At 39.4% G+C, this 26,231-nt stretch overlaps 1 protein-coding gene across 1 annotated transcript in view; it reads left to right on the top strand.

The window, feature by feature from the left end:
- The first annotated feature begins 1,229 nt into the window (after positions 1-1,229).
- Positions 1,230-26,231, top strand: part of SLC39A10 (solute carrier family 39 member 10) — a 145,122-nt gene continuing 120,120 nt past the window's right edge. Inside the window, exon 1 of the mRNA XM_047870952.1 lies at positions 1,230-1,327. The gene's annotated coding sequence lies outside the window, so the exon portion shown is untranslated. The remainder of the gene's footprint in view (positions 1,328-26,231) is intronic.

Here is a 26,231-nt window from a genome sequence, read left to right as displayed (position 1 = left end):
GATTTCCAAGAAGGTGTTAAGAGATTCCCATGCCATCCCCAGCCTAACCCACTTTGACCCAGGTGAACATCTGACTGATTAATATTTTAAAAATAAAAGAAGTAACAAGAGGATTCTTTCAACACCTCCCCACCACCCCTAACGGGGAGTGGATTGAGTTGAGGGCACCCAAAACTTCCCCCTGAGGCATGAAAATTGCACAGAGGTTATCTTGATGGTTCCAATACTTGAATTAAGAACGCTTTGCCTAGGCTAGCCCAGATTTCAAAACATAATAAAATAAAGTTGAAGGAAAGAAAAATATAAGAAACAGACAACACTTTTCAAAAAAATGTTATTTGGCCTGTGGCTAATTCCGATTTTAGTTAAAAAACAAAACAAAACCCACTGATGGTTAAAACTAAACAGTACTTAAAAAAGAGAAGGGAAGACTTTAGACATAAAGGCAGAATTTTTTAAGTCAACATTTCATGCAGCAGCTCCTGCACGGCCTTTCCATTTCTCAATAGCTTTGATTTGTGGAAATAATGGTTATGCAATTTCCACACATTGTGCTCCAATCACAGCATGTAGGCAACAATAAAAAGAAAACAACTAGATGCACTCGAAGCTGGAGATTTTGATAAGCTTTTCTTTTCATTTCACAAGGGTTTTCAACTTGATGTTTTTCTGAGGCAACTGAGATAGTCCTATTGAGCTTTAATCGGATATATGTGAATACGGGGCAGTGTCTCGTTTTCTTAAATGTATCTATGGCCGCAGCACTGGTTCATCTAGTTGTGAAAAATTAACCAAAAAGAAACTATTGGACTATGAGAATTCCAGAGTTGACAGATTGTTGGTCTTTCTCTTAAAAAAAAAAAAAATCCCTATGCCATCTGTTTACAAAAGATGAGAAATGTTGGAGAAAATTATTTCCCTTAGGGCACAATGCTACAGCCATTTAGAGAGAGGTCTCTGGCATTTTCAGTGAGGCTTTGGTACCAGGAACAAGACAGCATCAGGTCTGCACTGTCGTTGACCGAGAAAAACAAAGATGACTTCCTCTGGTCCTTATTTTAGTTTTACTCTTTGAACTTTCCAGCAGTTTATTTATGATTGTTGTTATTTTTAATTGGGTACAGATTGTTTTAGGAATCATCTTGGTTCCTTTTTCTGAAGTTGGTTTTTTTTTTTTTTTTTGAGACTGGTTTCTAAGGTGCTCCACCTCCACCACCTGTCACTCTACGGGGGGCTATGACTTGAGGACACTCCTCGGTTCTGAGCTCAGCTGCGGACTGGATGGTGAAAGACAGCGGCAGGAGGAGGAGGAGGTTCAGATTTGGAGGTAGGTGGCAATACAGGATTTCAAAATAAAAATCCCCGCGCTGCCGCTTTCTGACAAATTTTCATACACTCTGTGGACCCGGAGAAATAACACTAATCTCTTGAATGTGATTCTCTCAGAAGGATTTTTCTCCTTACAGACAACATCCTGGGCGTTTCACCTCCTCACCCCATCATTTCTATGTGATTGATCAGACGTTGGTCACCTGTCACTAGATGGCATCGTGTAGTGTTTCCTAACAGCAGTACCTAAACTGGCAAAATTGCAGCTTTGCCCATTCGTTTCTGTATTTTCTTCCTTCGTGTGGATCTAGAGAATCTAAATTGGATACTGGATATTTCTTCTTTATTTGTCGTATGGATTTAGTTTTGTAAAATTTGGGTGTTCTTTTGAGATCCTTTCTCTCCGTGTGTCTTGCTGGGACGTGACCTCAATGATTCTTAAGTCTGAAATAAATAATAAATTAGTTCTTCCTTTCTGAATTTTCCTCCAAGTCACACACCCAAATATTTACTGATAGAGACTTTGCAGAAATAAAATAAAAGTCAACACATCCAGGATCTTTACCTAGACATGCAGGCAGAACAAAATACGTGTATGAAAACTTGTTTTCTCTAAGCATGGCCAGTTGCCAGTTGCAATCTACTTATGGATAAGCCAGGCTGATGGAATAATATAAAAATGATCAGTCGATGCTTTCAGGAACCTGTGAAATTCATAAAGGAAATAGAACAGCAATAAATAAGGAAAACTAACGTAAATAGAATAAAAGTTAATGGTCACGGTCTTATACTTTCCTGGATGTGACAGGTAATTATGACCATTTTTCCCATTTTATTGAGAAATAATTGACAATGACCATTTTTATTTGTTGTATGCTAATAGACCTTATGTTACTGAAGAATAGATTCTAACTTCTATGCGGTCAATAAAACAAGACAAATCTTTCTAACTTTTAATTATGACTTAATGACCTGAAAACTTCTAAACAATAACAAATGATAAAATGTACTATTTGGAATGAGGCTAACAAGATAGATGACAGAGAGATCAGATGATACATAGCATCTATAACATTACTTGATATTCTGAATAGCTGTCTAAAATCTATAATATTAATTTTCTATTTTCATTTATTTACCATCTGAAAAGACAGTTCTGTTTTAATTTGTCTTTGTGTTTTATTCCATTCATTCAACAAATATTAGCTAAACACACTATGTTGGCTTAGATGCTAGAGATGCAAAAGTAAGTAGGACACTAAATTTGCCCTCAAAAAATTTTTAGTCCTCTACATTGTTAAGAATCCATAAAGTAAGTTTTGGAATCAATCACTGGGGTTAGGGGGAGGAGGAGAGAGGGATACTGGGAGAGAGAAACAAAAAAAAAAAAAAACTGCCAAGAGTCTTAGACCAGGCAACAGGATGCATGGTTATGGTCAAAGCTCTGCTAATAGACCCTGGAGCTCCCTCACTGTATATGTAAATGAAATAATTTTATAATAAAGTGTTTTGTAGGGGTGCGTGGGTGACTCAGTCGGTTGAGTCTAACGCCTTAATTTTGGCACAGATCATGATCTCAGGGTCGTGGAATGGAGCCCCCAGTCGGGCTCTGCACTGAGTGTGAAGCCTGCTTGAGATTCTCTCTCTCTCTCTCTCTCTCTGTCTCTCTCTCTCTCTGTCTCTCTTTCTCAAATAAATTTTTAAAATTTTTTTAAAAGACTAAAGTGTTTGTAAATTGTAAAATACTTTTTTTAAATTTTTTTTTATGTTTTTATTTATTTTTGAGACAGAGAGAGACAGAGCATGAACGGGGGAGGGTCAGAGAGAGAGAGACACAGAATCTGAAACAAGCTCCAGGCTCTGAGCTATCAGCACAGAGCCCGATGTGGGGCTCAAACTCACGGACTGAGAGATCACGACTTGAGCTGAAGTCGGACACCCAACCGACTGAGCCACCCAGGCGCCCCTGTAAAATACTTTTTAAATGTACAACTTTTTAAAGCTTTTTAATTTCTTTCTATAAGAACCCCGCGGTTTTCTAATAGAACTTTGATCCAGCAATCAAATCTTCCTTCCTCTTAATTTACCCTCTATTTCAAAATTCCAACTGCATAAATAAACCCTATTAAGTTTACAATTCCCCTTGTGAAACAAAACAGAAACACCAGGATCTTGGAGAGTAAAAAGGTAGAAAGCTAAACTAAATGGCCCTGTGATCACATCAGACTCTGAAACATTGAGACTCTGGGATGATCACTTTCCCATTCTCTACTCTGCTAATTGTTGCTGCTTCCCTTGGTTTTTGCACATGAGAAATAGAATTTCAAGCACATTTAGTTACAATAACACATGTGTGATAAAGGGACCTCTTGAAAGTTTCGTTTTGGTCCTATAACTACCTCGTTTACACTTTGGTGGTAGAAAAAAAAGATCCAGTTGATGACTGCATTAAGAGATTCGGTACAATAGCATCTATTCTTAGACTAGTTCAATAATTATGCAAAATATTTCTTATTTTCCTTTATGGCCAGTCATTTCATATTCTCCAAGAGGAAAATCAGAAAACCTATTTTCCAGGGGCACCTAACTGGCTCAGTAGAGTATGCAACTCTTGATCTCAAGGTCATGAGTTCCAGCCCCACATTGAGGTGGAGCCTACTTAAAAAAAGAAAACTTATTTTTCCACAGATTGCATGCAGAAATCAACATGTAAGGAACTCTAAACTCAAATATATGTAAAATCACGATGAAAAATACATAAAATGGGGTCCTTTGTCAAATCCTTGACTGGATCTGGATATGTAAAAGGGTTTTTTATCTTAATTTCCTAGTCTATTATCTGAGGATTTTGTGGTTTTTAAAAAAATTTTTTATGTTTATTTTATTTTTGAGAGAGAGACAGAGCATGAGTGGGAGAAGGGGCAGAGAGAGAGAGAGGGAGATACAGAATCCCAAGCAGGATCCAGGCTCTGAGCTGTCAGCACAAAGCCCAACGTGGGGCTTGAACCCACAAATGACAAGATCATGACCTGAGCCAAAGTCAGACTTTCAACCAACTGAGCCACCCAGGCACCCCTGAGGATTTTGTCTGTTATTCTGTTACTATATTAAGTTGCATTTTTAGTATGATGACAGGTTATTAATAAAGACAAACTTCTAATTAAGCATTTGGGCTGAAAATGTTCCCTCAATATATCAGTATATCCTTGTTTGAAATAGTCTTATTTCATCGCTTCTCAGCCTTTTGGCTAAGATCAAGTGTGAAATAGTCTTATTTCACTAGGAAAAGAGAAAAAGTTGCTTGGATTCATTCTACCTAAAGTAAATTATGCCTATCCTTATTTTGAATGATTAGTTTTGTTCTAGAATATTTATTTGCCATCACACATAGGCTGGGAGAAAACTTGAAGGGTTGGAAATGGAAGTTCAGAGATCGAGATATCTATCTACCGTATTATTTGTTTCCTGGCCTTCCCTTCATTTTTCAGGTTCATGACATTTTTCTCTTTGTTTAAAATATTATTTCAAGCCAACCAAATGTCTCAAGAATGAATTATTAGTATTTGTGCACAATAAACCTAGAAAATGGAGTTCTACATCATCAGTTCCACAAACCATAGCATTTAAGCCTTTTACCTCAGTATATTTTGGCAAAAAGATGGTCTTTATCATAAAAGTCTATGTACCCACATTTAGCCATGAACAAAACGTCCCTGGAAAGAAGCAGAGATTTTTTTTAAAACTTATTTTGGGAAAGTATGCTGAGGGTTTTCCCTAAAAATAAAATGGCATTTCATCAGTACTGGTCATTTTTTAGCCACATATGACAAATGATCACAGATGCTCATAAAAATCTAAAAGGAACTGAATGTTGTTCTCTTCTGACACGACAAATGTCTTTCCTTTAAACTGCATTTTAAAACAAAAACAAACTTTACCACTTTGATTAAAGAGAATACAGGAAGCCATATGGTCCCACCCAGAGTTCCTGCATTCAAAATGTCCTCATGGGGAAGAAGGTTGAAGGTGTTTTTAAGAACAGAACTTTCATGTTTCTGCCTGTTAACAATGGCACTTCCTGTTTTGACCTCTAACTATGCTAGGCTATCAAGAAAGCAAAATGATAGACTTCTGCTTTTTGCACAATAAAGAGCATTCTTACTCCCTGTCGCCATGTGTGTTTAGAGTGAAGATTGTTGAAGCTCAGTTTTCCTGAGATCCTACACATTGATCTATGGTCTCCCAACAAAGGTTGGGATTTTCAAAAATTTCGGTTATCTAGCCATTAGCTTGGTATTGAAGTCAAAAGAATATGCACTGTTCTTTGTCTCAAATACAAATACAGCTACATGTTGCTTCTAAATGGCCCCAGTGTTTTACTAAAATTTATTAACAGCCCTTAAGTGAGTCAGGGCTCTGTGATTGCCTCCTTTTAATATACCGTCTTCTGGGGTGCCTGGTGGCTCAGTCAGTTGAGCATCCAGCTCTTGACCTCAGCTTAGGTCTCGATCTCAGGGTCATGAGTTGAGTTCAAGTCCTATGTTGAGCTCCACACTGGGCATGAACCCTACTTAAAAAAAAAAAAAAATTAGAAAAGACTCTTTCTCTCAAAAAAGAGAAAAAGGAAGAAAGTAAGGAGACAGAGAAGGAAGGAAGGAAGGAAACAGAAAAGAAGAAAAATAGAAAAGGTGGGAGGAAGGGAGGGAGGAAGGAAGGAAAGAAAGAAAAATTAGAGTAGAGTGAGAAGGCCATCACTTCAAAGTGATGCCAGATTGGCAGAGGCTCTGAGAGGGAGGGCCTCAGGTCCCTCCCCAAGAGAATATTTGTCTTTGGGCAAGAAAGGATTCAAAAGCAAGCCATTTAGAGAAAGGGACAAAGATTTATTAAATATAAAAGTAAGAAAGGAACTACTTTATAGACAAAGTAGCAGTCTTTCCTCCCAGGTAAGGAAGAGGATTCTTTTGCTTCTAACAAAGGGTTTTAGAAGTTTGTTTGTTTGTTTGTTGGGTTTTTTTTTAATGAGCTAAACCACAGGGGTGCCTGCCTGGTGCAGTTGGTAGAGCATTTGACTCTTGATCTTAGCATTGTAGGTTCAAATCCCATGTTGAGTATATAAAGTACTTAAAAATAAAATCTTTTTTAAAAAATGTAGCTAACCATATAGGGAGGGGCATACTTTTTAACTTTGGGTTAAAATTTACATTAGGTGGTTGGTTTTTCCATTGTGTTAGGGTGTGTTAGGGTTGTGGAATTACCCACAGGGAGAAATATTAAGAATACCCAGCATTTATGACTTCTACTGCTGGAGGGAGCGGGGTCTTGTGGTCTTCCATGAGTCAGATCTTGTGACTCTTTGTATAAGTTGCTGACTTTTAGAATAAGGGTCAGCCTAAAGCCAAAATGGCTTTACTTTGGTTAATTTGTCTCCTAAGCTTCCCTTCCTTCCTGCTTCAAAAGTAAGAAAAAAAAAAAAAAAACTGCTTGACAGATTCAATAATCTGAATACGTGTTGCTTCCCGAAACAAGAAAAAAAAAATTTTTTTTTAAGCAAATCCTGTGTCACTTAGTATAAAAACCAATTCATGTTATTTTTTAAAAAGTAAATACAGGGGCGCGTGGGTGGCTCAGTAGGTTAAGCTTCAGCTCAGGTCTTCAGCTCAGGTCACGATCTCACGGTCCGTGAGTTCGAGCCCAGCGTCGGGCTCTGGGCTGATGGCTCGGAGCCTGGAGTCTGCTTCCAATTCTGTGTCTCCCTCTCTCTCTGCCCTCCCCCATTCATGCTCTGTCTCTCTCTGTCTCAAAAATAAAAATAAACGTTAAAAAAAAAAAAAAAGTAAATACAGATTACGGTGAGCCAAAGTGGCTTAGTTGGTTAAGCGTCCAACTTTGGCTCAGGTCATGATCTCATGGCTTGTGAGTTCCAGCCCCGCATCAGGCTCTGTGCTGACAGCTCAGAGCCTGGAGCCTGCTTAGGATTCTGTCTCCCTCTCTTTCTGCTCCTCCCCTGCTCACACTCTGTCCCTGTCTCTCTCTCAAAAATAAATAAATGTTAAAAAAAATTAAAAAGATAAAAAGTAAATGCAGATTGATGGAATGCTGAAAATAAATAACAAGCATTTTAGAAGGTAATGTACTCAAAGTTAAAAAAAATACTACTACATATTGAAAGAGGACACTATTTAAAGTAGAAAAAATTTCAGAACAATTCTATTTTCTCTGTTATTGTGAGAGCAACAGTTTATTAGAAGTGAAAATGTATTTTCTCAACAACAACAAACCTTACCCTGGAATTTGTACTTCAGTTCTTGAAAGAAGTTATATATTTCTATATTCATAAAAAAGCAATGTCTGGGCTTTCTTTCCTAGATTCTATAAAATCTTCCTGACATATAAGTGCATATACTATGTAATATATGTATACAATTTATATATGTATAGACATAAATGTTTTAGGAAGACTAAGTGACTGCTTTTTAAAAGTATTTCAGTAACTGGGATAAATACAGTAAAAACAAATTCCTTTAAGCATTTATTATTATCATTAATGGTTTATGTATCACTTTTTAAAAAATAAGAAACGTATATGTTTCAATTCCAGATTGATACTCATACCAAATGATACTAAAACAATAAAACATTTTCTAAAGCAGAAAATAAGCAAAACATCCTCCAAGGTTGCTCTTGGTGTAGCTAACAGCAAAATTGTCGACTGGTAATCCTGTTTGGAAATCTGGGCAACTTGATGAGCAAATGCATGAAAGATGTTAATGGGATATCTGAGAAAACCAAAGATAACTAGAAATGTCAATTTTTAGAATGTATTCTAGGGCAAAAATAAGTTTTAAATGCAGAAGATTTTCTGGCACAATAACTAAAGTGATTAGGTTTAATTTTATAAATTTATAAAACTGAAATAACAATAGGTAACTGTCAAAAAGGAATGTTTTCTCCTTTTCCATAAAACAGCAAACACTTTGGGGGCACCTGGGTGGCTCAGTCAGTTAAGCATTCGACTTCAGCTCAGGTCATGATCTTAAGATCCATGAGTTCAAGTCCCACAGCTCAGAGCTTGGAGCCTGCTTCAGATTCTGTGTCCACCCCCCACCCCCTACCTGCCCCTCCCCTGCTCACACTCTGTCTCTCAAAAATAAATAAATGTGAAAAAAAAAAATTAAAAACAAAACAAAAAAAACCCCAAACACTTTGTTAAATAATTTTGGTGTAAAAATGATCACTGGAACATGCTTTCCTTAATTCTTGATTTATGTGTAATTTTTATATATTTTCCACAGGGTAAAGCACCTGTGGAAAATATATAAAGCTTTTATATATTTTCCACAGGTAAAGAGTTGATGAGTTGTCTTGATTCATTATCAATAGCAGTCAGGTCAGAGGACTAGATAACAGATAAATAACTTTTGAAAAACCTTTATAAATAAAATATATAATGTGGCCATGATAATCCATCAAGTTCAAGGAGATACTCAATATCTGCGATCACTTTTATTTCTAAAAGGCAATTGCTCAGCAGGCCCAGTTTTCGATGGTGAGTGCTAAAGAGCAGAAACTATGGAATCAGCTGGTCTGTATTTAGATTATAGCGTAGTAGTATCACTCATTAGTATCTCTAGTAAATTACGCAATTTACCCCAGTAAACTGTTGTTTTCTCCTTTTTAAATGGAAATGTAACAGCCCCTTCTTCACGAGGTTGTTCAGAGCCTTAAATGAGACAATTCCTCCATAGTGCGATGTCTGAGACACAGTAAACATGCTATAAAATTACCAGTTGCAATAATGTTGTTGATGTAGGTGCGAATGATGATGCCTATCCTATTGGGGTTTTAAATTTCCTCTTGACCTGAGAGTTTCAGTTTTATCTGGGACTAGAAGTGAGCACACACACACCCGCCCCCACCCCACCATTCATGCTCTCCTTGAGACCGCAATATCTACAGAAAAGTAAAATGTTAGAATTACACTCTCCCGTTCCTGACACCTTCACATCTCAGTAGTTCTAAGGAAGTATGTAGACTCCAAGAAGGAAAAGGCCAACCCTGAATTTGTGGGAGCCACAATTGAAGGGACAGAACCCACAATGCCAGCACTGTTTTCTCTGAGATTTGTTCTCTTTACAGTGAAAACTATTGGGCCCAAAGCCCTGAATTTCATCAACTCAAAGGTGTAAATCTTGAGGTCAGTTTAAATCTCAAATGTGAAATTATAACCCTAGAGGATTCAATACAATTATAAAGTCAAGTTTGGAAGTTCAGGAACATAACATCTATATACCAAGGAAAACAGAGGGAATTAACAGGCTATAAAAATCACAAAAGCCAGAAATATGCAGTGGATTAGGGTTAGATGGGGAGCCATTTTGATGCTAATTAGGACTGCAAACCCCTCCCAAGACCAGGGCAGAAATACTTACTCTGAGCCTGGCTGAGAGCATTCTGACCTCTCACCCTGTCTTCCACTGACCAAGATAGAAGAATAGTTATTTAAGGGAAAGCAAAACTGCATCCTTTTTCTTTGGACCTAAAGCACCTTGAACGCTGTTGCTGGGTAAGTCTTCTTATGTTCAACCCACCCTATGCTTAAGACAAATTAGTACCAAGGCCATGGAAAGGATACTTAGTAATGTAGTGTGTATTTCCTTACTATATAAATATTTGAACTGATGTCATGGGGAATGGCAGTGGACCAAGAATCAAGAATGGCAGAGTGCTTCTGGGCTATTAGTGGAATATTTTCTTGAAGACATAAACTTGAATTTCTACATCATAGAAACTGACCCTCCATGGAGAAATTTTGCCACCTTTAATCTGGAGATTCACATACCTTATCCCCTTCCCTCTTCCAGCCCCATCTCTCATCATTACCAGAGTAACCAAGCTAGAAATTACTAACTATAGGGAAGAATGTAAGTGTTTGGCATGAAGGAAGTTAAATTATTGATGTGAGTTGTACACACAGGCAATTATTCATTTGAAGATTTAAATTGTTACATCTGTGTTTTTCAAAGGAAGTCTTTGTAAGAAGAAACACAACTCAGGTGACTGGCCCTTTGCCATATCTCTAAGCCAGGTTAACTGTTCATTTAAGGTCTTATGAGTCAATAGTGTGGTCCACAGAATTATAATTGTGAAGAACCAATAAGACAGGTTACAGGTTTGATTTGATCTTCTCAAGATTTCTTTCAGTTCTGTGCAAAACTGTGTAAGAAGTGTGTGTGTGTGTGTGTGTGTGTGTGCACTTTGCTGGGTCAGGGAGAAACATTTTCTTCTCCCTCCTAGATTCTGTGGCTGGTCTAAGAATTAAACCAACATAAATCAGATTAACGGGAGAATAACATACAAATTTATTTAATATATTTTTTTACAAATGCATGAGAGTCTTCAGATAGAAAATGGAGACCTGGGGCACCTGGGCGGCTCAGTCATGATCTCACAGTTTGTTAGTTCGAGCCCCGCGTCGGGCTCTGTGCTGATAGCTCAGAGCCTGGAGCCTGCTTCAGGTTCTCCCTTTCTCTCACTCCTGCTCACTCTGTGTGTTTCTCTTTCTCTCAAAAATAAATAAAACATTAAAAAAAAAGAAAGAAAATGAAGACCTGAAGAAGCCATCAGGCTCAAAAGCTCATAAAACTTATTACACAAAGAATGATAAATTGTGAGGATCTGATAAGACAAAGGGGCATGGGTTAGGGTGAATTGTGTGTCCCAATGAATTGTGGGACAGTGATTAGGAATTATACGATAGGGAAACTAGTGGAAGATAAGGGTTATTTTAATATGCGTGTATGAAAGGACTTCTAGTCCCTGGTGATAAGACTGTTCTCTTCCTGGTTGAGGGAGGGTGCTTTTCCCTTTGGAAATTTTATGACCTGCTTTTAGGTAGAAAGAGGGAGACCCAATAGCCCTTCATTCATCTTCTGTTTCTTAAGTTCCTTCAGTAGAGAGAGAGATCCCAGGTAGGCTCTGCACTGTCAATGCAGAGCCCAATGTAGGGCTCAAACCCGCAAACCTGAGATCACGGCCTGAGATCATAAGCCAAGCCGAGCAGAAGTCTGACTCTTAATCAACTGAGCCTCCCAGGTGCCCCTGGGGTGGCATGTTCTTAATCCCTTCACCTGATAAAGTTTTCAAACTAGAAAAAAGGAAACTTTCTGGGGCACCTGGGTGGCTCAGTTGGCTAAGCATCTGACTCTTAATTTGGGCTCAGGTCTTGATCTCACTGGTCATTAATTTGAGCCCCGTGTCAGGCTGCTCCACGCTGTCAGTGAAGAGCCTGCTTGGGATTCTCCCTCTCTCCCTCTCTCCCTGCCCCTCCCCTGCTCTCTCTCTCTCTCTCAAAATAAACAAATTAACTTAAAAGAAAAAAAATATATATATACATATACATATATAAAGAAAAAAGAAAAATTTCAACAACAAAAATCTTTTTAATTTCTATTGTGAAATAATTTTGTAGCTACAGACAGTGGTGCATAGGTATGCTGATTGTTACAACATCTCGGTAATTGGCAGAGTAAACACACCTCAGTCCTTCAGTTAACAGCCAGATAGTCTGACGCTTGTGTGTAATTTAGTCAGAAAATAAGCAATTTAATCAGCAAAGATTTCCAGGCTGATCAGAAAATTGAACTAGTAAATTGTTAAGTCAGTTAAATACGTAAAATTGTAATGGGAAAGATACATTGCTAGGATGACCTTATCTCTTTGAATTGATCGTTAATTCCAAAACACTTGAATGATGTGATGAGGGAATATATTCAGAAAAATCAAAGGACAATCTGAACACTAAAAAGAGTTCCTCTTCTAAACCAATCAATTAAAAGAACTGATTCGAATTGCAGAACACTTTTATGAAATGATGAAATGGAATATTAAATGAATGTAAAAGGAAGTTAGGAGGACAATAAACAATGAAAATAAATGCAGATAAATCTGCATATAATGTTAACAGGCACCCTAAGACAATTAAAAAGCATGTGCAGTTTTTATAGTGCTGCCCACATTGGAAAGGTGGAAGTGGAAGAATCAAAGATAAGTTATATCTTATTATACAAGTTGTATAATACAAAGATTAAGATAAGATGATTAAATAGTGTATGTGTTTCCTGGGGAACTACCGTTGAACTTAGAAGATAACATAACGAGTTTTCAAACCCTGCCTTATGTTATATATTCTCCGCTGGAATTGCTTTGTGTTCTTAATTTTTCTTTTTTTTTTTTTTTTTTTTTTAATATGTTGCACCTTTATATTAGCTGTGCCAGGGTACAATTTTAAAGATAAAAGAAAATTACTTACAGGCCCAGACAGATCAGTAGGCGTTTTGGGTCAGTGACAACTTGGAAGTGTGCTGGGGGGTGTCCACTCCCTGGGATAGAAGCTCAGACTCCAGGCTGTGGGAAGGCCTGACGTGTGAATTAACTGTGTTGGTACAAACCCTCTTCCAACTTAAAAAATTTAAGCCACTGTAGGAGGCCCATACCAAGTTTAGATCTCTGACAAGTTCTATCATAGAAAGTATGTGATTTAGAAGATTAAAACCTCAAGGAGAACAGTGTTCAGGAAATGGAGGTTACAGGGAACCACACAAGAAGCTCTATGATTGTTTTGTACCTCACAAAAACAAAGCAATGCCACGAGCACACGAATGAAACTTAATATCTGACACATCAGGAATAAAAGGTGCTCACAGGATTAATTTTTCTTTCTTGTACCTTGCTGTGTATGCTCAAAGGTCTCCACTCTACAGAGCTTCAAGGGGATTGTGTTTCTTCTTCCAAGGCCAAGTGAACCTTGAGTTTTATTTTTCTTCTATTGACATGGGCGATAGTAGTTTGTTTTCGCATCTTTGATTCTTGATCCCAATCTGCAAGCTGTTTTAATGTACAATAATTTTGATAACTAATAAGAGTTTAAGTTCTGAATTATTTTTATTGTTAAATAAAATATTGTTAATTGAAGATAAATAAAGATAATTGGCCACTTCTGTAGCCAAGTAGATATATCTTTTATTTTTATTTTTATTTTGTTTATTTATTTAAAAAATTTTTAATGTTTATTTATTCTTGACAGAGAGAGAGAGAGAGAGAGAGAGAGAGAGAGAGAGAGACAGAGCATGAGCGGGGGAGGGGCAGAGAGAGAGGGAGACACAGAATCCGAAGCAGGCTCCAGGCTCTGAGCTGTCAGCACAGAGCCCGATGCGGGGCTGGAACTCATGGACTGTGAGATCATGACCGGAGCCGAAGTCGGACGCTCAACTGACTGAGTCACCGAGGCACCCCAATATATCTTTTTTTTTTTTTTTTTTTACTTTTGAGAGAGAGAGTGTGTGAGAGTGTGAGCGGGGAGGGGCAGAGAGAGAGGGAGACACAGAATCCAAAACTCTGAGCTATTAGCACACAGCCTGACATGGGGCTTGACCCCACGAACTGTGACATCATGACCTGAGCCGACTGAGCCACCCAGGTGCTCCCCCTAGTAGATATATCTTAATTTTCTCTAAATGTTGGTCTAGTCTTAAACTCTTTTGCTGATAACTTCACCCTGAAGTTCAGGCCATTAGATTTCACTCAAATCTCAACTGCCTTTTTTACACAGGGCACCATCCAAATCGACCTCGGGGCCTGTAATTTCTTCTACTTTTTAAGTTTCCTGTCTTTTTGCTAATATGCCATCCTCCTTAAATCAGTTTTCTATTGGCAACCCTCATTTCCCTCTTTTTTATTATTTCTTTATGTATTTATAGTTCTTTTATTTTTATTTTTAACATTTTTTAAGTTTATTTGTTTTGAGAGAGACAGAGAGAAAAGTAAGTGGGGGAGAGGCAGAGAGAGAGGAAGAGAGAGAATGCCAAGCAAGCTCCACACTCAGCACATAGCCCAAAGCGGGGCTCAATCCCATAAAATGTGAGATCACAGCCTGAGTTGTGCTGAGATCACAAGAGTTTCCAGGTCCAGCATGGAGCTTAACGTGGGGCTCAATCCCACAACTCAGGGATCATGACCTGAACGGAATTCAAGAGTCACACGCTCACTTAAGCCACCCAGGTGCCCCTCCCTCTTTTTTTAATTACCACAAACAAATACAGTAAAACCTTGCTTTGTGAGCATAATTTGTTCTGGAATCATGCTTGTAATTCAAAGCACTTGCACGTTCAAGTGAATTTCAAGAACCATCAGCTCAGTTGTGATCATGTGACATTCAGCATCGCATATTACTCATATTGCAAGACATCACTCGTTTATCACGTTAAAATTTATTAGAAATGTCTGCTCGTCCTGTGGAACTCTCACAGTGTTACGGAACCAGGCCGGAACGCTGGCAGAAAAACCAAGCGGCACTCAGAGATCTTGGTGGATCAGAGGTTTATTTAACCCCAGCGGGCTCAGAGGAGACCATTTCTCCAAAGATCTGAGCGCCAGATGCAAGTGCGGAGGGTAATTTATAGTTGTCAGCCTCCATATCTGTGGGAGTTTTCGTGTGCGTGGCAAACAGGGCAAGAAGAACCCAGAAGAGGGGTCTCTAAGCTAGAGACCAGAGCTTGTTTTAGTCCCATTGGCCATCTTTGGCACAGTATTTTATTCATTTCTCCAACATTCTCCCCTTTGATGTCTTTTAAAAAAACTTTTAGTAGATATCACCTTTCAGTTTTACACGTTGGTATTCTTGAAGGCTGAGTGCAGTAGTTTGGCGAGCAACAGCATTTTCAATAAAACGTACCATGGCATTCAATATACAGGGGCCGATGGATACAAGTAAAATTATGGAGAGGAGGGGCCCTGCCAGGGCAGGAAGCCAGGATGCCCAATCCAGGGCAGGAAGCCAGGAGATCCCATTCTTTCCACTGATTGATACTTTTCTGTTGTCTACCTTGAATTCTATCCTTGAGTCTTTTAACCTTAGTTGTAACTATTTTTGACTGGTTTATGAAATAGCAACATTCCTCCCCCAGAAATATACAAGTCCCTCCTTTTTCTGAAGTGAGGAGGTCGAGGGTTCGCCTATTTTGGAGGGACACTGCTGCCAGGGAGTTTATTTGGCTTTGTAGGGTTCCCAGGGAGTCTGCCATCCGTTCCACGTCCAGTTCATTGGTGCAATCTCCATTAGCCCAACAGCAAGAAGCAAGATCAGGGCGATGACGCCAGTAAGGGGCAAGGGCTGGCAGAGTTGCATCCAAACCCCTGGGCCTGGTCCACAAGTTGATTCCTTAAGCTTCTGTCGTGCGCAGACCAGCCAGCTTCCGGGGTGTGGCTGGAGCAGGGTTGGAGATCTCAGGGGCCAGTGTCCTTTTGAGGATCAGTTTAAGCGGGTTGATTGGATCTGGATCACTTTGCCAGGTTGTGGGTTCCTCTGAGTTGGCCTTCTTAACTCTGGAGTGATGGACCCATGGGGTGATACCTGAAACTGAATCGTCTATTTGGTTGTATATCTGTAAAGTCCACCTCCAAGTCTTCGAAAGGGGCGGGTTTCTGGTAACTGTCAGATCAGGTTTAGGGAAGATATGGTTTGCATATTTAGAGACCCATCCTGTTTTCCAGTTGTTTAAATAATCATCTGCCTATGGGGTCTTATTATTATCCCCACAGAATAACAAGCACAGAAGATTGTCTATACATGAAATACTATGACAATTTTTCTGACGTTTACCTCAAGTTGTCTAGTTTAGGCAAACAACAAACATTTAAAGACAATCAATAGAATTTCACATCCATAACGGTGCATTGCTGAAACATAGTTTTTCTCTCTAAAAACCCCTCTTTCCAGAGATAGCCAAATTGAGACCCATGCGTTTGTAGAACAAGTCAGTCTTAACAAACCTGGCCTAATAATTTACATAAGCTCCTCAAGAATAGTGACTGATCATGAAGATCTTTTAAAGTTTGCTTTGCTGGAAACTTTTATAAGGAATCTTCCAGTTGAACTTTTAGTAGCCTTTTTCAGGCCAGAAGCCAAGCCAAACACTTGCCATCAAACAGGCCTGCAATACCTGTAGAATTGGGTGAATTCCTCTTTATGAGGTCCCCAAAATATCCTGAGGTTCCTGCACCTGCCAGGAAGTGACCTTCTTTAGTTACCTGGTGAGACTGCTGGGAACTCTGTAAGCGAGGTATCAGGCCACCATTTCCAAGGGGCTTTATGGCTCCATGTTTTATAAAGCCAACCTTAGTTCCTTAAAGCTGTCTGGTCATATCTGAGTCTATGAATGTCACTCTCACAGTCTCCCCAAAACTCCTTCTTTACTCTGTCCCAACCCCGTCATGTTCCCGTGAGTCAGAGTTGCAAAGACATACAGAGGGATAGGGGTGCTCCCTCTGATGAGGAGACCAGTCAAATGCCCATCTGGCCATGTCCCGAAGGAACTTAAGTGACGCTTAGACGTAGCGGTCTCAGCTTTGTGACCTAAAGATCGGAAACTCTTCCGATGCTGCCATAGACTTTGTGCCATTCACCACAGAATCTCAGACAGTCCCAATCAAAGGAAAGGTCCGTGGGCTTTCAAGGACCTTAAGGTGCCCCCCTGTGGAGCCACAGAATCAAACTCGGCAGGCAAGCTAGAGCGAGTCACATGTTCACACTCACATACACACCAGAGGTTATTACATTCCCTCCCACAGAATTCCTACCTGTGAGACTTCTGAAGTCTCAGGGAGTGATCAGGTGCCCCTTCCACTCTTGTGAGTGCACCTGGCTAGATCGGGCCCCAGCCTTACCGGTTCTGACGTTGGGTCCAGGTCCTCACCTGCCAAGTCTCCTCGAGTCCAGTGGGAATGGCAGACTGGGGGATGGCCTCAGGTGACCAAGCGGGAGACTGCTGAAATTCAGGCAGGGCGCTCCTTCTCCCTTGCGATTCCTCATTCTGTCACCGCCTCACCGTTCTCCCAAACCGGTGGCAACAATGGGCCAGCGTGGTTGAGTTTCCTGGTCAGAGAACCAAATATGTTACGGAACCAGGCTGGAACGCTGGTGGAAAAACCAAGCGGCACTCGGAGATCTTGGTGGATTGGAGATTTATTTAACACCGGCGGTCTCAGAGGAGACTGTTTCTCCAAAGATCGAGCACCGAATGCAAGTGGGGAGGGTAATTTATGGTTGTCAGCCTCCGTATCTGTGGGGGGTTTTGCACGCACGGCAAACCGGGCAAGAAGAACCCAGAAGAGGGGTCTCTAAGCTAGAGACCACAGCTTGTTTTAGTCCCGTTGGCTATCTTTGGCTCAGTATTTTATTCATTTCTCCAACAGCAGAACAAGTTCCTCGTGGTCCAAGGTTTTACTGTATTTTCAGTTCTCAATGGCCAACAACGAAGTGTTCAAAGTTTAGGAAGTAGTATCCATAAATAAAGCTATGTGTGTAATAGATTTTCCCATAAGGGTATTTCAGGTAGGAGAATCATTACTTGCTATAAGTAAATAGCCCATGGTTGCCTGTGAAACTCACAAGCGATTGAAGTTTCCAGGACTCAAGGGCAGGTGTGTAATAGCTGAAACACAGATTCAGGCCCTGGACACCAATGAACAGAAATGTTCAAGACACTTGTCAGCAGGTGACAACAATTTTCAGCGGACCAAGCTGTATTTTGCAAATCCCTAAATTTTAAACACTTCTGCAGAGCTCTAAAATGAAATATCTGAAGGCAGCCCAGACTTTATAGTATTTCGTATGTGATTCTAAAAGCCTTCCAAAAGAGCCACATGGGCAGTTCATTTCTTTTTTCTTATAATAGTAATAGTAATAGTAATAATAATAATAATAATAATAACAATAAACTAAGGTTGAACCCCGCCCCAGAGTAGAACTACTTCTGGCTTAACATCTTTTTGGCCCAATGCCCCAACAGCTTAGTTACCAGACAAGTCTAGAAGAACATTTCTAGATGACATTTCTAACTGAAGATCTGGACCATGGGGGAGAGGGGGAGGGAAGAGGGCATTGTTTTCCTTTTGACTGGAAATCTATTGTGTTTACAACTAAAACAAAAGCACGGAGCCACTGTACCTAGATTCCAAACTCTTTTCAAGATAAGACAGCAACCTCCCAAAGTGAGTCATTGGCTGCATTTGTAAAGCTGTGAAGGTGGGGCACCCACCATTGTAAAACAGGACTTTAGATTTGTTACCATACCCATGATGTTAAAAAGAAAAGGTACAAAAAAAAAAAAAAAAATTAGGTTGCAAAGCAAAATCTGAGTCCAGAATTTTGGCAAGGTTTCTTGCCTTGACTGCAAACATTTCAAGGAGAGGGTAGCCTCTTTTTCCAATCTCATCTTTTCAAAGAAGCAAATTCAAGCAGAAGAATTCGCACTGATCTCCCCCCTGATAGGACCCAAAGGGCAAAATGGGACTGTGTAACTCAGTGATGGAAAGAGGAGGAAACTACTGTTTTCCTGAAGCTAATCTGAGGGTTGTCATGGTAACTCACCAGGGTACAGACTATTGTAGCTTCAGGGTATAATTTTGGTTTACATTCTTAAAAGAGGATATCACGTGCTTGCATTAGGAGTCACAGAAGAATCTTTTGGAAGTGGATAGCACTGATTTAAGATTTGGGTTTGGGCCTTTGAGAGAGTAGGTGTTTAGGGAGAAAACAACAGAAATACGTCAATTGGTAAATCTTGCTAAATCAAGGGGGCTGGGTGAGAGGAGAGACCCAGAGAAACAAAGACTCATACTAGATAGTACAACTAAAAGAAAGAATCTGAAGTAAAAAACAACTGGAGCCATTTGGTAATTTAAATATGCACATTGGTCTAAGAATTGAAGCTTTAAGAGAAATTGCTCTCTGCTATTAGCTTCTCTGTTATCTTGGTATTAAATACGAAAGACTCAATTTCGATGGATTTGATCCTGCTGTTTTCCTATATTTTCATTCTGAAACCATTCCTTTTCTGTATTAATAACCTTATACAGGGTTTCCCCTTCTTACAGAAAAGCATAAATGACATAAGGTTTCATTGTAGCAGTTACTTTCAGAACAATTACTTCTGGTAGAAGCTTAACTATATGGAATTCTGCAACTAAATTTTTATCTAATTTTTTGTTTGACTGTGGTAGTCCCTAAGCCTATCTCTCTGGCTTCTCAGATGGCAGTACTATATCCTTGAGGAACAGGTCTCTGTACCAACAGGCACTCCTTCCCGAAGCTTTAGCTTTATGAGAAAATTTTGGGGAAAAGAGGTTATAGAATAGACTGCCAAATTCAAAACAACATTTCAGACAAAATACAATGAGAAAGACCTATCCCGTTTGGGGCAGGACAGCTTTGTGTTACCTATGCCAAACTCCTCTCGATCCTGCATGATTTTCAGTATTAGTACTTTTTGGAAAACTGAGAAGCCGTGATTCCAACAGTCAGTTGGGATTTCTAAGGATGAATCCAAACAGTGCAACGTGCAAGTTACCCCAAATTACTATTTAATTATTCGCACCTGTTTTGGGGCATGGTGACTTGTCTTTTTTACAGCAATTATAAGGTGTCATGTGGGCTAGTGTGATTCTAAGTCAGAGGTCAACAATCTACTCTCTGCATGCCAATATCCACCACCTGTTTTTTCTAGCACCTGCAAGCAAAGAATGATTTTTACATTTCTCAATGGTTGCAAGAAAATCAAAAGAAGAATATCCATGGCATGAAAATTATATGAAATGCAATTTCAGCCGCAAAGGAAGTTTTATTGGAACACAGCCACACATTTGCTTATGCATTGTCTGGGGCTACTTTCATGCTGTAAAAATAGAGTCAACTAGGTGCCACAGAGACCATATGACCTAAAATAGTTACTTCTTGGCCCTTTATGGAAAATTGTAGCCAGTCTCTACTGTAAGTCATGATCCTCACTATTATTGCAGCCTGGGTTATCTAAATTTAAAACCTCAATCAAATTATATTAATACTCCACTAATGACAGTGTTCTAATGAGAGTTCATTGTTCTGCAGTAGGTGCCTAAAAATGGGGAGGCCAGATAACTCGATGGTAAGACTAACAAAAAGACAAGATACACAAAGAAAAACAAGGGATATGGTAATACTTCCAAGTAATCTCTTCCAAAGAAAATGGAAAACTTTTCAATGATATTTGCTGTTAGGTTTCCTTTTACATAACAGAAATCAAAATGTCCTAGTTTCAACCCCCTGGGAACTGGACACCCCCACCTGATCAGCAGTTTTCTTTCAGAGAAATTAATGATCAATGTGTGCTAGTTCAAATTCTGACCTTATTTGTCAAACTGTCTGTGGTTTAACGCGCTGGGGAAAATGGCAAAAGGAAGGAAGCATTTAGATATGTGTCTTTGAAACTTCATTCATCTTGAATTAATTGAAGAAGCCATAAGAATAGTTTTCTGGGGGTGCCTGGGTAGCTCAATCCGTTAAGCATCTGACTTGATTTCAGCTCAGCATTCTCTGTCTCTCCCTCTCTCTGCCCTCCCATGTAGATTCTCTCTTACTCTCTCTCAAAATAAATAAATAAACTTAAAAAAAAAAAAAGAATAGTGTTCTGGGCTTGCTTTAAAAAGAGGAAAGGTGTTGTTGTTTTTTTAATTAAAAGTCTAGTTATGCTTTTAATTTAGCCAAGTTTCTTGTCTCCCTATTTAAGTCTGAGACTGTAGTACTTTTTCTTGGGTCCTAGCAAATCTTTTTTAAAAAAGAGAAAAATTGGATTAACAATTGTACTGTTGCCTTATCGGAGTCCTTCTCTGTCTTTCTGCTGATGTACATGGGTTGTGCCCAAGGTTGTACATAATTCCAGGATCCACTGACTACAATGCAATCACACTCCGGCTTGTGGAATGGAATGCCAGTAAATCCAAGAAAGCTATGAATCCACTCTTGTGAATATTTTAAGTAAACTTCAGGACATTTATGCCAATTAGGACTTGTGAACAGCAAGTTGGTTGAGACACATCTCCCACAACTAGTCACAACACCTCAGTTGAACAAGAGCGATGGCCTGAGAACGCATCTTCAGTGACAGAGCCAAAATATTGGGTGTGTTGGTGCTTCAGCTTCTGGAGAGCATTCTCTGGGCAGCAATCTGGGTAACAGTGGATCTGACTCTCATGGTACTTCCGGCAGAAGAGGCTCCTGGAAGTTGAATGTTAACGGTCTCTCACAGCCTCACATTTGACTCCACTTCTGGCACACGTCACCCTTTTCTAACCTGTTGCCCATCAGTTCAGTGAGCTGTTCTGTTCAGTCCCTTTGGACTCAGGTACAGGTAAGGGATCATCTCCCCTCTGTACGTCAAGCTGCCAAGGGTTCTCAGAAACCTCAGGAACAGCTGGTATTTTGTTGCACTAGAATTACTTATTTCTGTGCATGCTTGGCAGTATTTTCAAGAACATGCTTGTTTTCCACTGGACACGAATGGCTCTCTTCCAAGGTCAGACCTTCTCAGAGTCTTGCCCTCAAGTATTCAGGACAGCAGGTATTTCAGGAATAAGCATCCATCAAAATCATTCTGTTTGAGGAAATATCATTTGATACACAGTACCTCCTTTTAACCAGTTTAAGAAATAGAGGGGAAAGTTCTGGTACAATGGATCTAGGTTAAAAGAATACCTACACTTAAGGAGAAAATGAAATTTCCTAAGTCAACAGCATACTGTCTTTTAGATATCTTCTCTCTTAGGACAGCTTGTGGCTTCATCAGACGTGAGTAGCAGAGGTAGGTCAGCTGGGGCATGTCAGCAGTAATGTGGTGCTAGGCAAGTTAGGATAATTGCCATGAATCTCCAGGGAATCTTCATTCCCCAGAGCTTGTAGGTTTAACTGCAAAGGGGAACGCCAAGGAACACAGTTCTAGTACTGAGGTAGGAAAAAAAAAAAGGTCCCTTGAATATCAGTTTGGTGGCTGGCTGTGTGTTCTCCAGAAACAAGAAGTCTACTCTGAATACAAGGCTGATTGCAAAAACTGAGATTTAATTAATACTAGATCCCTAGATAATGCATGCATATACATTCTGGAGGTGGCCTATGCTATTCGGCAGCCACAAACTCAATGCTAAGGCTGTCCGCAGAGCCGTGTCCATCTGGTTGGACTTTTCTCTTTATTCTGCTCCTGATAAAAAGATAAAGCTTTTCCTTTCTTGCTATAAACAGTTCTTCCATCATGACTTTTGAACAATACTCTTTCTCTTGGCTTGCTTTTTCTTAATGTCTTAAATGCTTTATACCGAGGGGCACCTGGGTGCCTCAGTCTGTTGAGCATCCAACTTTTGCTCAGGTCATGATCTCACGGTTGGTGAGTTCAAGCCCCACATCATTCTCTGTGCTGTCAGCACAGAGCCTGCTTTGGATCCTCTGTCCCTCTCTCTCTGCCTCTCTCCTGCTTATGCTATCTTTCTCAAAAATAAATAAACCCTAAAAGAAAATTAAATGCTTCATACCGAAATCATTTTTCATTTTCACTTTTGATTTTTTTGTTTGCTTTTCCCGTCTTATTTTCTTTAGTAATTATGTAACTTCAATTTTATTTTATTTATTTATTTATTTATTTATTTATTTATTTTTCAACGTTTATTTATTTTTGGGACAGAGACAGACAGAGCATGAACGGGGGAGGGGCAGAGAGAGAGGGAGACACAGAATCGGAAACAGGCTCCAGGCTCCGAGCCATCAGCCCAGAGCCTGACTCGGGGCTCGAACTCCCGGACCGCAAGATCGTGACCTGGCTGAAGTCGGATGCTTAACTGACTGCGCCACCCAGGCGCCCCTTAATTTTTTTTTTAACGTTTATTTATTTTTGAGACAGAGACAGAGCATGAATGGGGGAGGGTCAGAGAGAGAGGGAGACACAGAATCGGAAACAGGCTCCAGGCTCTGAGCGGTCAGCACAGAGCCCGACTCGGGGCTCGAACTCACGGACCTCGAGATCGTGACCTGAGCCAAAGTCGGCCGCTTAACCGGCTGAGCCACCCAGGTGCCCCTCGTAACTTCAATTTTAAATGTGAAAATGCTGGTGCTTTCACACATTCTTTTTCAAAAGAAGTGATAGGAGTTGATGGATTTCCTTAGCATGTCGGAAACTGACTTAGCAACATGTTTTTTAAAAATCTACCTTTGATTACACTGGATTTTTCATGTCATTTATATAGCTTCTATTTTTTTCAGCTGTATTGAAGCATAATCTACATACAATAAAACTTAATAATTTTAAGTGTACGTTTGGAAGGGTTTTAACGAATGTATAATGGTCCGTAACCACTACCAAAATCAACATACAGAATACTTCCATCACCCCCCAAGGGCTTCCTTCCTGCCCCTCTGCTGTTAATCCTCTGCTCCCCCCTCCCTTAGTCCCTGAAAGGCCCACTCACCTTTCTGTCACTAGAGTCTGACTTTTTAGAATTTCATATAAATGGATCATTTTGTATGTATTCTTTTGTCCTTGGCTTCTTTCACTCAGCAAAATGCTTTTGAGATTTTCCATGGCCAGTGACTTGTTCTTTTTCATTATTACACATGTCCGTAGTTTATTCTTTTGTTGTGAAATACTTTTCCATGGTACGAGCCTACCATCTATCAGTGGATCAGTTGATGGACATTTGGGTTGTTTTCATTTTTTTGCCCATTACAAACAAGCTTCTATGAACATCGTCTATGCACAAGTCTTTGTGTGAATATGTTTTTGTTTTCTTTCGGCAGATACCAAAGAGGGGGAGTGCTGGATCATGTGGCAAATGTGTGTTTAATGTTTTTAAGGAACTATAAACAGTTTTCCAAAGTGACTCTACCATGTTGCATTCCCACTAGCAGCATATAAGGGGCTCGGTTGTTTCACATAATCACCAAAACTTGATACCAAATTATCACTATTTTCAGTTTTAGTCATCATATAGTGGTAATTTATGTGATTTTAATTTATATTAACCTAATGAGTAATGTTGTTTACTTCATCTAAAAAGATTTTTGGTTTCATTCATTTTTCTTTTTCTGTTGTCCATTTTCTGATTCACTCACTTCTACTCTTTATCTTTTTTCCTTTTCCTGTTTTACTTTGGTTTGATTTGTTCTTTTTTCTTTTATCTGAACACTTTTATGATCTTATTCTTAATTCTGTTTTCTTTTCTTTCTTTCTTTCTTTCTTTCTTTCTTTCTTATTGAGAATGTAGGCATTGACCCTTTTTTTTTTGATCCTTAATTCTTAAATTTTTTTTTTAACGTTTATTTATTTTTGAGACAGAGAGAGACAGAGCATGAATGGGGGAGGGACAGAGAGAGAGGGAGACACAGAATCGGAAGCAGGCTCCAGGCTCTGAGCCATCTTCCCAGAGCCCGACGCGGGGCTCGAACTCACGGACCACAAGATCGTGACCTGAGCTGAAGTCGGACACTTAACCGACTGAGCCACCCAGGCACCCCGATCCTTAATTCTTAATATGGTTGCTTAATATGAAACTCTTACATCATTCATTTTATTTATTTATTTTTTTAGAGTCATCTTCACACCTGATGTGGGGCTCTCACAACTCCAAGATCAAAAGTCACATTCCTTACTGATTGAGCAACCCCTCTTTCATTTTAGATCTTTCTTCTCTTCTAATATAAGCATTTAGTATCATAAATTTCTCATCAAACTCTGCTTTAGTTGTATTACATACATTTTGCCGTGTTATGTGTTTTTTTAAAAAATGTTTATTTATGTATTTATTTATTTTTTTGAGAGAGAGAGCATGAACAGGGGAGGGGCAGAGAGAGGGAGAGAGAGAATCCCAAGCAGGTCCCCAGTTATCGGCACAGAGCCCAACTTGGGGCTTGATCCCATGAACCATGAGATCCTGACCTGAGTGGAAATCAATAGTCGGATACTTAACCGACTGAGCCATCCAGCTGCCCTGTTGTGTTTAAATTTGTATTGACTTCAAAATATTTTCCTTTTTTTTTTTTTTTTTTACCCTGGGTTATTTGGAAGTATGTTGCTTAATCCAACTATTTGAGAATTTTCAAAGTATCTAGAAGATGACTGATTTTGGTCATAGACAGTTTTTTTAATTTTCAATATCATTAAATTTATTGAGATTTATTTTAAACCTAATCTGATGTATCTTGAATGTTCCATGCATAGTGAAAAAAAATGTGGATTCTGTTATTTCTGGATGGAGTGCTCTGTATATGTTAATTAAGTCAAATTGGCTGATGGACTGACAGTTTCTGTTTATTACTGTATCCCAAGTACTTGAACTGTCAGTTCTCTATAAATACTTGTTGTATGAATGAATGAATGAATGAATACATCATCTATAGCATGACTATGATTATTATTTTTATCCCCCCCCCCCCCCTTGGAATTCTAAACAGTGGCCTGACTGAAGAATAATCTCAAATCTAATCAGTGTATCTATTTCTCTAGCAACCAGACAGTCACATCTGAGCAGTAAGTTGAAAGTCCATTCAGATTGCACGGCCTCCCTTTTGCGTCAATTCTAGATCTGTCGCTGCAAGGTTTGCTGTGTACAGTTTTCCTGGTTACTTAAACTTCAAGAGATTGCTGATCATTTCTTTGTACATGCAAACTGCCTTTCATTAATGTTCTGGAAGAAAATACCCAGCAGAAAAGAACTTAAATACATGTAAGGAGAGTTCAGCACACATTTGATTTCATGGTGGACAGCTGAGGGTGGGTAAGGGAGGGGGCCAGAGGTGAGGGAGATCATGGCACTGAAATTTTTTTAATGCAAGTACATTCTTTAGTGATTACAATTTTTATTTATTGATTATTATTTTTTTAGAGAAAGAGAGAGAGAATGAGCAGGGGAAAGGGGCAGAGGGAAAGAGAGAGAATCATCAGTGGGGCTGGGTCCCAAAACCCTGGGATCATGACCTGAGCTGAAATCAAGAATTGGACGCTCAACCAACTGAGTCACCCATGTGCCCCAATAATTACAATTTTTTAATGTAC

This window comes from Prionailurus viverrinus, chromosome C1 (genome assembly GCF_022837055.1).
Source record: "Prionailurus viverrinus isolate Anna chromosome C1, UM_Priviv_1.0, whole genome shotgun sequence".
Taxonomy (NCBI): domain Eukaryota; kingdom Metazoa; phylum Chordata; class Mammalia; order Carnivora; family Felidae; genus Prionailurus; species Prionailurus viverrinus.
Note: the sequence above shows the minus strand (reverse complement) of the source record. Positions and strands in the feature narration are given on the sequence as shown.